We start from the raw sequence: 12,013 nt of genomic DNA, 5'->3' as shown, positions 1-12,013 counted from the left end.
CTCCCGCAAGCCCGGCCCCTCCGCTTGTTGTCGTCGCTGGTACCGGCACAGCCGCGCTCGGCCCCGGCTCCGCCAGCGCCGGGGGATGCGGAGTGCGGCTCGGGGAGGAAAAGAGGGGGAAAGCAGTTTTATGTCGTTGCGAGAGACGAATGCTGTTTTTTATTCCTCCCCTCCCCCCTGGTTATGCGTGAGATAATTTGTGCTGGACGTTTTCCATGCTTGTTTTTTAATTAATGTCTCTGGTCGAGGCGGGTAAGATTAGGAAAGTTAACCCCTAAAATTCCAAATAGAAATAGTCTGTTTGGACATCAGGAAGAATTTCTTCACAGAAAGGCTGATTAGACATTAGAACTGCCCAGGGAGTTGGTGGAGTCACCATCCCTGGAGGTGTTCAAGGAACAACGGGACGTGGCACTCGGTGCCACGGTTTAATTGACAAAGAGGTGGTCTGTCAAAAGTTGGACTCGATGTTCTCAAGAGATCTTTTCCAACCCGATTCCGCGATTTTCAGAAGAAAACTGCGACGCTTGGTGCTGTGCAACTTCAGTGATTATGTCATGTCGCACCTTCCACAATTATTTTGGGGAGTTCTTAATATAAACGGGATGCGACGCAAAAAAGCTGCAGCCTGTGAATCGCAGATCCTGACGCCGCAGCCTGTGAAACAGAGTTGGCGTTCCTCACACCTTGGGAAAAAATTCGGTGGCCCTTGGAAAGTTGCAAGGAGCTCAGTGACACCAAAATATAAAGTTATTTTTCTGCTGAATTTATTTTGTCAAAGTGAGTTCCCCCCTGAGGGGTTGGAGTGACCTGAGGGACAGAGAGGCAGGGGCCTGGGTGGCTTTTCTTGGGTTGGAACCACTTAACTTGCCTGATTCTCTTGCCAAATCACCTACAAATGATTTGTAGATGATATTAAACACTTTGTGTGCATTCAAACAAGGGATCCAGTGCCCTTCCCAGCTCCCCAGCCTGGCTGAGCATTGGAGCCACCCTTTCTTCTTGCTTCCTTCTTGACTTCCCTGGATTGTCAGTGAACGCCAAATTGCACTTAGAGAGCTGTTCTTGAAGCTTGCTGTTACACCTTGCTTTATTTAAACTAACTCCCATTTCAAATTACCACTTGTGTCATATGGTTGTAACTTTTCTTATAATAGGAGCCCACTAACTGCTACTTCTCAGCTCTTCACCAGATTTCAGCTGATCCTCTACCTTTGCCTGTGAATATTTTTGCCATTAAAAAAGCCACAGTTTCTTTGGCCTTGCTGGTGCAGTTGTCAGAGCTCTCTCCTGTATTTTCCAGCTATTTCTGGCTGTAGCAAAAACTGGATTTTTTTTTTTAGTATTTCTTTCAAACTCCTCAGAAAACTCTCTCCTTAGAAAAGTAGGATATATTTCATCCCTTAGGGTCAAATGTTACTGGGAAAATTGTGGCAGTCTACTTTGAGAGGCTTAAAGAAGTGTCTTGATTATGCCAATGACATTTCTTACTTCAGGAGAGCCCTGATCTAATAAGGCAACATCTGCTATAATCCTAGGGGAAACCATTAAAAACTGTATGTCAGCTGCATAGCAATTTTAATTATAACACTGACAAAAATAATTATAACACCCTTTTAATAGGGGAAACATCTGTCAGAAAGATAAGATGAAAGGCTGGGAGTTATTTATTTCTTGCTAAATTAACATTCTGGGACCCAGAGCAAAATTATTAACCTGGCCATATTTTGCTCTATTGAAAGGTCTTATTTTTAGAGCAGTTCTTCTTGTGTAAGAATATTTAAGTTCATTAAATTATACCTATTGTTAGTATACAAATATTGCTTCATTAGAAGTGGTTTGTGCTTAGTGGGCTGGATGATGTATGAGGAGGGGCTGGGGGAGCTGGGTTTCATTAGTTTGGAGAAAAGCAGGCTAATGGGGAATCTTATTGCTAATTTCAACTCCTTAATGGGAGGTTGGAGCAAAGGGAGAGCCTGACTCCTCCAGAGGTGCACAGTGGCAGCAGGGAAAATGCCAATTCGATATTTGGGGATGAATGTTCCCAGCGTGAGTGAAAGCTTCAGCTGGGGGAGTCTCTGATCTGGAGTGGAGTGGTCAGAGCAAGCCCAGCAGAAGGTCAGAGTAGAGACCTGCAACTCTCCTCTCAGCCCAAGTTCCTCTTTAATTCCATGATCCCCCTGCACGGCTCATTTTCAAAATGTCACATCATTAACTTGGAGAGTCAAAGGAAAAATAGGTTTGGTTTGGTTTGTGTAATGTACCCATGTGTTTGGTTCTATTTTAGGAATCATCCATCCTCCTCACAATTTTCTGTGGTTTTATTCCTGTGTGTGTTGGCACGCTGTGAGCCAGAGACAAAAGGGGGAGTTTTGTATCAATGTAAGAATAATCGAATCAGCATCTAGCTGCAAACTGTTGAGATATTTTTTGTTGAGATAGATTTTGTTGTTGTTGTGCAAAACCTACTGCTGCTTTATTTTTTTTGTAGGAGTGAGGGGAAACTATCTGTAGTGCTCAAGAGTGAAGTGGCTAGAAAGGCAAAAGGAAAGAAAACTGATGAAGAATAAAGAAAAAAGCATTGCAATGTTCTCTTTTCTGTGATAGTCCAGGCATGTCAGACTTTTTTCCAGTCCTTCTTGCTCATAATTTTTTTGTTTGGATGAGGACCCATGCTGAAAGCGAGTGCTGGGGAGTTATTTCTGGCTTTTTTAACTGCCCTTCTCTGCAATGGTGTCTCAGAATTTAGCAGAAGAGTTACTTTCTTGTAGTGAATTAAAGGAAAGGAACCTGTTAGATCTTTTTGAAGTACCTAAGTACCTGGCAATGCATGGTTGTCCAAGGGGATTATTTGGCCCCATATTTCTGGCCTGAGCAGCTGCAGGACTGAATTGTGAGCTCATTGGAGGGAGGGAAGGGCAGCAGCATCAGAGCATCCCAGGGAAGAGCTTCACCCGCTGTCTGCACACCATATTCCCACTGGGGACAACAAAGAGGGGGAATAAGATCCTAAAAATGTCGAGGTTTAAAGCGTGGAGGGGGATGTGAGGAGGCAGGTATGTGGCAGGGCTGCATTGCAGCTCCGGAGCAGCTGTGACTTACTCCTCCAGAATTCCTCTTGCGCCACAGAGGCAGAGGACACACACAGGAGTGAAAATCCCTGTCGTGCTGTCCCGGTGTGCGTGGCACCCTCATCTGCATGTTGGCTCAGCTCCTCTGGCTGGGGAGGTTTGGGGTGCACGTGTCCCTTCTCCTCCTCCTCTTCTTCCTTCTCCTCCTCCAGCTGCTGTAGGGAGGGCTGGGGCACCCCTTTGCTGGGAGACCCAGGATTGTCTGGTGGGCTCTCAGGCTCCAGTACAACCCTGCACCTCCTCCCGCTGCTCCTGGCATCCCTACAGCACCAGGGATGCCTCTCCGAAGTGCATTTGCAGTCAGCAGCGTAAATAAACAGAGCCATCCTGAATGTGAAAGGAAAGGCTGTATATTTGTGCCCCTAAAAAGACAATTAACAATGAAGCTCCAGTGGTGGCCGGCTGTAAGTTCATAGAGTAAAGGGTCTCAGGAAATAACATCTTTGAAAAATAAAGGCCCGGCTCTCTCGGCTTGAAATAGCGACTTCAAACAAGGCGCTGTTATGGTTGAAACAAAGGATGAAACTCATTTACTCTGCCATTCAAACACGACTGAAACAAAATATTTATACAGGTTTGGGGGGAAAGGGGGGGTATCAAATGGCTTTTCACTCAGACATAGATTGTTCACAGCTAAAATAAACCTCCGCTGGCTGTCCCCACTGAAGAGTTCTCCCCATGGTGTTTGGTGCACAAAGTGTGACCAAGATAATTTCTGTGAAGGCATCCCAGTGAGTCACAAAGTGCAGTGAGTTATTTGTGTGTGTGTGTGTCATTATTCTGAGCACATGCAAACCAACACGGCTAATTACTACCCAGAAAAAAAAAAAAAACCAATACTGTGTCAAAGTTTGAGCAGCAGAAATTGCTACATTTTGCCCATGAAGTGCTCCGTTTCACCTTTGTAACTCTGAAAGAAGCCAGGTAAACTCCCAGCTGCAAGAAGTATAGAAATGTTGACGTGGTTATGCATCTGATTTCTTTCTTTAGTTCAGTGAAAATGTTGCAGGCATGCTTCAAATAATGTTGCCAGTGGACAGGAGAGATGCCTAACACATGAACTGTAGGATGATGCCTCACATGATTGAAAAACCTAAACCTTTACCTTTCATACTAAAGCAGAAGATTAGCTGTTGAACTAGCTAGTGCTTGAGAGATTGCTCATACCATTTTGGGTGTATTTAATTCATTTCATGCAGTCTGAGGCATAAAACAAAAAGCACATGTTAATATTTTAAGGCCAAGTGTATTCAGAAACAGCAGATCTTAATAATTGCTTGTGGATGACTGGCTTCAAAAAAGTATGTTTAAGTGTCCTTTAGCAGCAGAGCTTTTTGTTTTATTCCCTGCTGGTTTCATTTAAGAATTACTTTGCTTGTGCACAAGCTTGTGATTCTCCTGATCAGCTCACTAATCACTCTGATGTGCCCTTCAGTGCAGTGAGGGCAGGAATTCATCTTGCTGGGTATGGGCCTCTCTTTTCTTCCCCCCTCACCAAAAAGTAGAGGAGTTTGGCATCGTTGTTCCGTGGCTGTAAAAGTTGCGTGCTGGCACTTTGGTAAGGTGTGACGGCTGTTTCAAAACTTTGCCTTAGCCCTAGGTGTGCAGATAATGATGTTCACAGCACAGAGTGAGAGAGCCCATGGCTTGAAGCTTTGTCACTGCTGCTCTTGTGCTTCTCTAAGTGGGAACTGTCTGGGAATATTTTTGGAACCATGACTTAAGATTGTTTTTTTTTTTGTCTTATGATTTTTTTTTTCCTGCTGACATATTCTACTGTGTGTCAGGGCTCGAGCCTCGGCATCATAGATTTGTTCATCTTTTATGTTTTCTTCTACCTTCTTTATTATTCTCAACTGAATTCATTCTCATTCAGCTGGACAAGGGGACACAGAGGTCAGAGCTCCCCGGGGGCTGCAGCCCCTCCCGAGGGCAGCTCCGATCTCTGCTCCCAGGGACAGGGAAAGCACCCAGGGAGTGGCTGGAGCTGGGCCAGGGCAGGCTCAGGCTGGAGAGCAGGGAAAGGTTCTTCCCCCAGAGGCTGCTGGGCACTGCCCAGGCTCCCCAGGGAATGGGCACGGCCCCGAGGCTGCCAGAGCTCCAGGAGCGTTTGGACAATGCTCTCAAGGACATGGTGGGATTCTTGCGGTTTTTCTGTGCAGGACCAGAGGCTGGACTTTGATATTCCTTGTGGTCCTTTCCAACTCAGGATATTCTGTGATTAATCCCTCACCTCCCAGAGCAAACTCCCAGTTCTCTTTTTCACCTCGTTGACTTTTGTCTGTGGAGTGAGCTGTGCAAGCCAAGTGCTGCGTAGTGGCAGAACTCGTGGCACCGAAAGTGAGCACGGAGTCATTTCTAATCACTTGATTCCTTTTGGCAAGTGAATGCCATGATTTCATCCATGGATCCCTCTTACTGCATGTTCAGTGCATACCCACATCCTTACAAAAAGTGCAGCAGTGACTCCCATTGTGGTCAGTGAATAAGAATCTCTCTGTTTACACAGTACTTTGAAATTCATTCCGGCAGGTGCTACGTGTTGGGACCTGAGGGAGCAGGGGTTGTTTAGCCTGGAGAAAAAGAGGCTCAGGGGGGACCTTGTGGCTCTGCACAACTCCCTGACAGGAGAGGGCAGCCAGGGGGGAATCAGGCTCTACTCCCAGGGAACAGGGACAGGACAAGAGGGAATGACCTCAGGTTGGGCCAGGGGAGGTAAAGGTAAAGGTTCAGGAATTTCTGCAGTGAAGGGCTGTTAAACTTTGGAAGGGGCTCCTGGGAAGGTGGTGGAGCCCCATCCCTGGAGATGTCCAAGGAGTGCCTGGATGTGGCACTCAGTGCTCTGGGCTGGGTAACAAGGTGGGCATCAGTGAGAGGTTGGGCTGGATGATCTTGGAGGTCTTTTCCAACTAAATGATTCTGGGCTTCTGCTGGGACATGCATTTTTGAGTTCTAAGAGTGAGGGAGAAGTTGATGGCTTCTCTCCTGACCCAAGCAGAAATTCAGGAGTAGACCACTGTAGTCAGGAGCATTCACCCTACTCCGTGTTGAGGATCTCAGCCTGAAGTGTCTGGAGCAAAAATTCATCTATTGAGTGACTTTGACTAAAATAACCCGTATTCTTGTAAGATCTATATCCCATTTTATTGACCTGCTCTTCTGCTGGAAGACTGTTCAGGCTTTTCCATCAAGGAATTCAACCCTACTCCCACACAAGAGGAAAAGGAAAGGCGATGCCAGATTTAGCTGTGAGTGGATGTGTACATGGTTGTATCCACTGGTGCATACATTGGTGGACTTGGAAAACTGCCTGGGTTTCATTCACAGCCATCTCTGGGAAGCACTGTTCCATCCTAGCCAAGCTGGCTGTCTTTTTGCTTTTGCTTCCCCAGGGGCATAATGTCAAATTAGTCATTTTTACAAGAGCAGGGAGCTTTATAGCAGCCCCAACATACGTTCTCTGGAACACTGACAAGATAAATTCACTTTGTACAAATACAAGCAGCAGTTGCTGTATCTGTCCTGGTTGGTTTTTCCTTTTTTACAATGGAGCAGGTGCAATGCCTGTATCTGTTATCAGTCTCTAATATGGTTTGAGCAAACAAGGAATTGCTCACGTTGTCTAGGTGTTGCACACAGTCCATTAGTCACCCCGTCTAGTGCTTATCACAGTTCAAAAAAACAACATTTGGGATGAGTCATTAAGATTCATTAAAGAATATCTTTGTCACAGCAGCAAATGAGGGAGAAGTATGGAAGGGATGGGCAGGGGTAAGTTTAATATTTGTGGAGAACATAAGACATATGCTGTGTACCAGGGATCTTGGGAGCAATACTGGCTTCACAGACTATTATTAGCAGAGCAAAAAGTGAACTTAGTTGTGTTGGTGGGCCCTAGGAAGCAAATTCTGTATTTGGAGTGTGAAATAATTCACTTTGGGGGGGGCTGGGTTATAGTGTGTGATATCCCACACCAGTACCCAGCTGGGGCCAACCCATAAATCTCGTTCCACCCCATGTGCAGCTTTGTTAGTGGCAGAAACCCTGGAGTACTGTGTTCCTCTTGCCTTGCTCGTGTTTCCATCAAAACAGACGTTCCTGTGGGATTTGACACGGCCACTCGTGTGGCCACACGTCCCTGTCCTGTCCACTGTGTCCTGCTGGTCCTGTGTGAAGCCCAGATGCTGCAAGCACTCAGCAGGGGCTTAATGACACACAGGACTGAAAGTGCCACCTCTGGGATGGCACTGGCCAGCAAACACTCCAAGGAGGACAGGCTGTGCCAGGCTGGCATAAAACAGGGGGAAATCATTTCCTTTGTCCGTGAGAATCTGATGGACCTTAGGCATTAAGGCTTTTTCCTCCCCTAGGAACAACAAAATCAGTCTCAAAAAAAGCTTTGTGAATTGTATTTTGAAAAAACACCCAGACAAAGTAAAACCAAGCCATGATTGACCAAACCCTTGTATTCTTTTTCCTCTTTTTAAAAATTTTAATTTTTTTAAAAAGTGTTTTTACTTTGAATTGTCTTTTTTTCAAACAGTGGGTTTTGGTAGAGCCCTGGACACATCAAGCAAAGGGAGGGAGTGCTGTAAGCAGTTCCTGTCCACACAGATCTCCATGTAGCTTTTTCCCCACTGGCATGAATTCCTCTCTGTGGGCCAGATGTGCTTTTCTCCTCACAGGAGATGAGTGTTTCCATAGCTGAGCTGTCCTGCTGACAGCACGGAGATTTCTGGAGTCACTGCTCACTCCCAGGTGTGAAGTGGATTGCTCTCTGGCCTGGGGCAGATAAGCAGCCACAGGACTTTGTTGTTCCTTCTCACAGCATTGGAAATCTTTTAATTAGGAGAGAAATAAACTGTCCACCACATTATTTCTTCCTTTCCTGTAGTGCAGTCTCTTTCCTTTGTCTCTGTGCAAGCTGGTTTTCTTAATGTGCCTGATTCATAAAGAAAGCTGAGCATTGCCCAGAATTCTTTAAATGAGAAACTGGATTTTACTATGATCTTTATGGTAATAATTCAGTTGGTTTTTTATCAATGTGATAAGTGATTGCCCCTCATTCCTGCTTTCACTCTGGAAATTGAACTTTGGAAGCAATACGCTCTCAGATCCTGCTCAGGTGAGCTCTGTGGATTCCCTTTGGATTTCTTTAAGCAGAACCTGTATTGCTTTTAGTGCTCCTGAGTAAACCCAGGAGAAACTGGAGTTGTGTGGAGCTCTTATCTCAGGGGAACACACATTTTGGCCAAGCAGGAAAGAAACTGAACAAATTTTAAAAGGTAGGGATTTTGATGTCACCTTCTTTAAATTCCCTCTGTGCTATCCCAGTAACCTGGCAGTTCTGGGAACCCACGCCCAGCGGGTGTCAGGGTTTATGGTCGGCAATCATCTTTAAACACCCATTCCCTGGACTTGGACCCTCTGTCTCTTCCCAATGTTTTTGCAGTTTGCAGCCCTGCCTCAGGCTGCTTGAGCTGCTGCTGCAGCTCCCAAACACCAAACACATTTGGGGCAGAGTTGTGAATCCCAGAATCCCTGAGGTTGAAGGATCTCCTGGTCTGAGGGAAATAAAGTTCTTACATGTCTCAGAAATAAGAGGCAGCAGAGCAGATTAAAGGCACCAGAGCTTGTGCCCCCACAGAGATAAAGGCAAGGAACCTGGGGTCGACTGTATTTGTTTCCAGAGAATCACACAAGAAATAAATGCTATTAACAGGAACCTTTGATCAGGGCTCACATCTTAGCAGGCTTGAGATAAGAATTTGTGTGTTATTAGAGATGAGATAAGGCCCTCTAAGACGCAAGTCATGGGAGAGCAGCATCATTTGTTCTCCTGCTGGCAGAAGGACGTGCTGCTGTGGTGCAGTGTAATATTTACCTCAATTCAGTGGTTGCTCAGCCCTCCTTGGGCTCTGCCCGGGCCAGTTCTCCTGTGGGGATGTTTGGTGAGGTGTGAGGGGAGACCTGTGTTGCTGCCCCAGTGTCGCCTGAAGAGCACAATTGTGAGGATCAGCCTGAAATCTGCTCCTAAAGCCTACAAGTGTAGGAAGTGTAGGGCTGGGTGACTCCCAGGCTTCACAAGGAGATGCCAAATGGAAACATTCCTAGAATCACAGAAGTAGAGAATTATGGAATGGTTTGGGTTGGAAGGGTCTTTAAATGTCATCCATTTCCATTCCCTGCCATGGGCAGGGACACCTTCCACTGTTCCAGCCCCTTCCCAGCTCCCTTCCCTGCCCTGGACACGCTCCAGCCCCTCCAGGGCTCTCCTGCAGGAGCCAGAACTGGGCACAGCCCTCGAGGGGCCTCTCAGTGCCCAGCACAGAGGGACAGATGATGCTTCCAGAACGGGGCTTGCTGGACTCTAACCTATAAAACCCAGCATTTATGTAGTAGCAGTGTCCTACTGTTAAAAAAAAAAGAAAAGGTTAAGGATTACATAGAAAATATCCTATAAATCCTTAGTAATGCATTGTCTGCTCACATCTGATATTCTGACATTAAAACCTTCCCTCGCTTTCCTTAGGTCTCTGTATCCTGTGTCGTTACATGCTCCAGTGGAGAGTTTAGTTACTGAGGAAGAGGTGAAGGGATTTTAAACGAGCACACTCCAATCCTTTTGCTGTTCTCAAGCATATTGAAAACACCTAAAGGAGTTTAGTTCTTCTAGGATAGTCTCTTCTCCCACCTCTGCATGTATTCCCTTGAAAGGAGCACATCTCTAAAGAAAAAGTTTGTTTGCCAAGTAATCGTTCCAGGAATTCTTGCTTTCCCTGCAAGGATGTGTTTTAGCTTGGGTTGAGCTTAAGGAAATGGGAGTCACGGAGTCACTCAGCCTTTTTTTCCCTTCTGGCTTCCTGTTTCCCCCAAACAACTTTTGAACCATTTGGTCAATTTCAACCAAAGCTGGGAAGGATCTCCTGGTCTGAGGGAAATAAAGTTCTTACATGTCTCAGAAATAAGAGGCAGCAGAGCAGATTAAAGGCACCAGAGCTTGTGCCCCCACAGAGATAAAGGCAAGGAACCTGGGGTCGACTGTATTTGTTTCCAGAGAATCACACAAGAAATAAATGCTATTAACAGGAACCTTTGATCAGGGCTCACATCTTAGCAGGCTTGAGATAAGAATTTGTGTGTTATTAGAGATGAGATAAGGCCCTCTAAGACGCAAGTCATGGGAGAGCAGCATCATTTGTTCTCCTGCTGGCAGAAGGACGTGCTGCTGTGGTGCAGTGTAATATTTACCTCAATTCAGTGGTTGCTCAGCCCTCCTTGGGCTCTGCCCGGGCCAGTTCTCCTGTGGGGATGTTTGGTGAGGTGTGAGGGGAGACCTGTGTTGCTGCCCCAGTGTCGCCTGAAGAGCACAATTGTGAGGATCAGCCTGAAATCTGCTCCTAAAGCCTACAAGTGTAGGAAGTGTAGGGCTGGGTGACTCCCAGGCTTCACAAGGAGATGCCAAATGGAAACATTCCTAGAATCACAGAAGTAGAGAATTATGGAATGGTTTGGGTTGGAAGGGTCTTTAAATGTCATCCATTTCCATTCCCTGCCATGGGCAGGGACACCTTCCACTGTCCCAGGTGGCTCCAAGCCCCGTCCATCCCTTGGGCACTGCCAGGGATCCAGGGGCAGCCCCAGCTGCTCTGGGCACCCTGTGCCGGGACCTCACCACCCTCACAATAAAGATTTTTTTCCTAATATCTAATCCAACTCTGCCCTCCTTTATCTTGAGACCATTTCCCGTTGTCCTGTCACTACAAGCCCTGATGAAAAGCCTTTCCCCAAGCGAGATAAATGATGACTGAAAGTCAAGACTGTCTGAAGGCTATTCCAATTCCATTAATTAGTGAGCTGGCAGTTTCACTTGGGAGCCTATTTGGCAAATGGCCACTGTTATCGATACTTAGGTTTGCCAGATCTTACCAGGAATGAGTGATCAAGCATGGAAAATGGGCACCTATCCACCCCTAGAGAGTGAATCACACATCTTACTTCAGCAATATCATGAGTGCCTCTTCTACTTTTTTTTTTTTAAATATATATTCCATGTCTGTAAGTAATGTGGGGATCTCACGTTTGACATCCCAGTGGGAAAAATGTCAGAGTACCTTCCCCACTCTTCTCCATGCTGTGACCCTCTACTGGATTTCAGTGCTCCCTCCTAAATCCTACCAGTTTTCCATGTTTCTGGTATTCCAGTATGGATGGTCAATCATATATTTACAGAGAGTGCTTTCCATGCCCAGCAGTGGTGGGACAGGAGATACATTCAGTTTTCTGATATTTGGGATACTAATCATGCAGGTGATGATCCCAAGCATGTTCTTAGCAATGTTGAACTTGGGACCTGCACATCTTTTGTCTCTGGGTTTCCAAAAATAAATCTTCCCCACTTATCTTTCTGACATCTTTTGTAAACAGTGAATTCAAGAGCCAGCTTTGTAAAACTCTTAACTCTAATCTTCCCTATAAGCTCCAAAGGTCGAGTTACCAATTATGCCTTGTGTTTGTTTTTGTCCTCTGGGTCTCAATTTTTGTGCTGGCTTTTGCTCCTGGGGACTCTGTGAGGCTCTTAGGTCAGGTTTTATACAAGGAAAGCAATCCCTTCCTTTTCCAAAGACCTGCCATGGAGTTTAAAGAAGGCAGGGGAGTGAAAGAATAGCCTGTACTTGGTAACACGTAAGTGGCAGGTTTTGAGCCAAGGTTTAGAGGAGAAAAGAATTAATTAGTACAGAACATCAGCCTGCTGTCTGACTTCTTTATTTAAGCACATTTTCTGTGCTCTCCACAAGAAACCCAGTGGATCACCAGCTGCTTTGCATTTTTCAGGTGCATCAAAGTCATCCAGGAGTGCAGTGGGGGCTGTGGGACCAAGT

This window comes from Corvus brachyrhynchos, unplaced genomic scaffold (genome assembly GCF_000691975.1).
Source record: "Corvus brachyrhynchos isolate BGI_N302 unplaced genomic scaffold, ASM69197v1 scaffold434, whole genome shotgun sequence".
NCBI classification, from domain to species: domain Eukaryota; kingdom Metazoa; phylum Chordata; class Aves; order Passeriformes; family Corvidae; genus Corvus; species Corvus brachyrhynchos.
Note: the sequence above shows the minus strand (reverse complement) of the source record.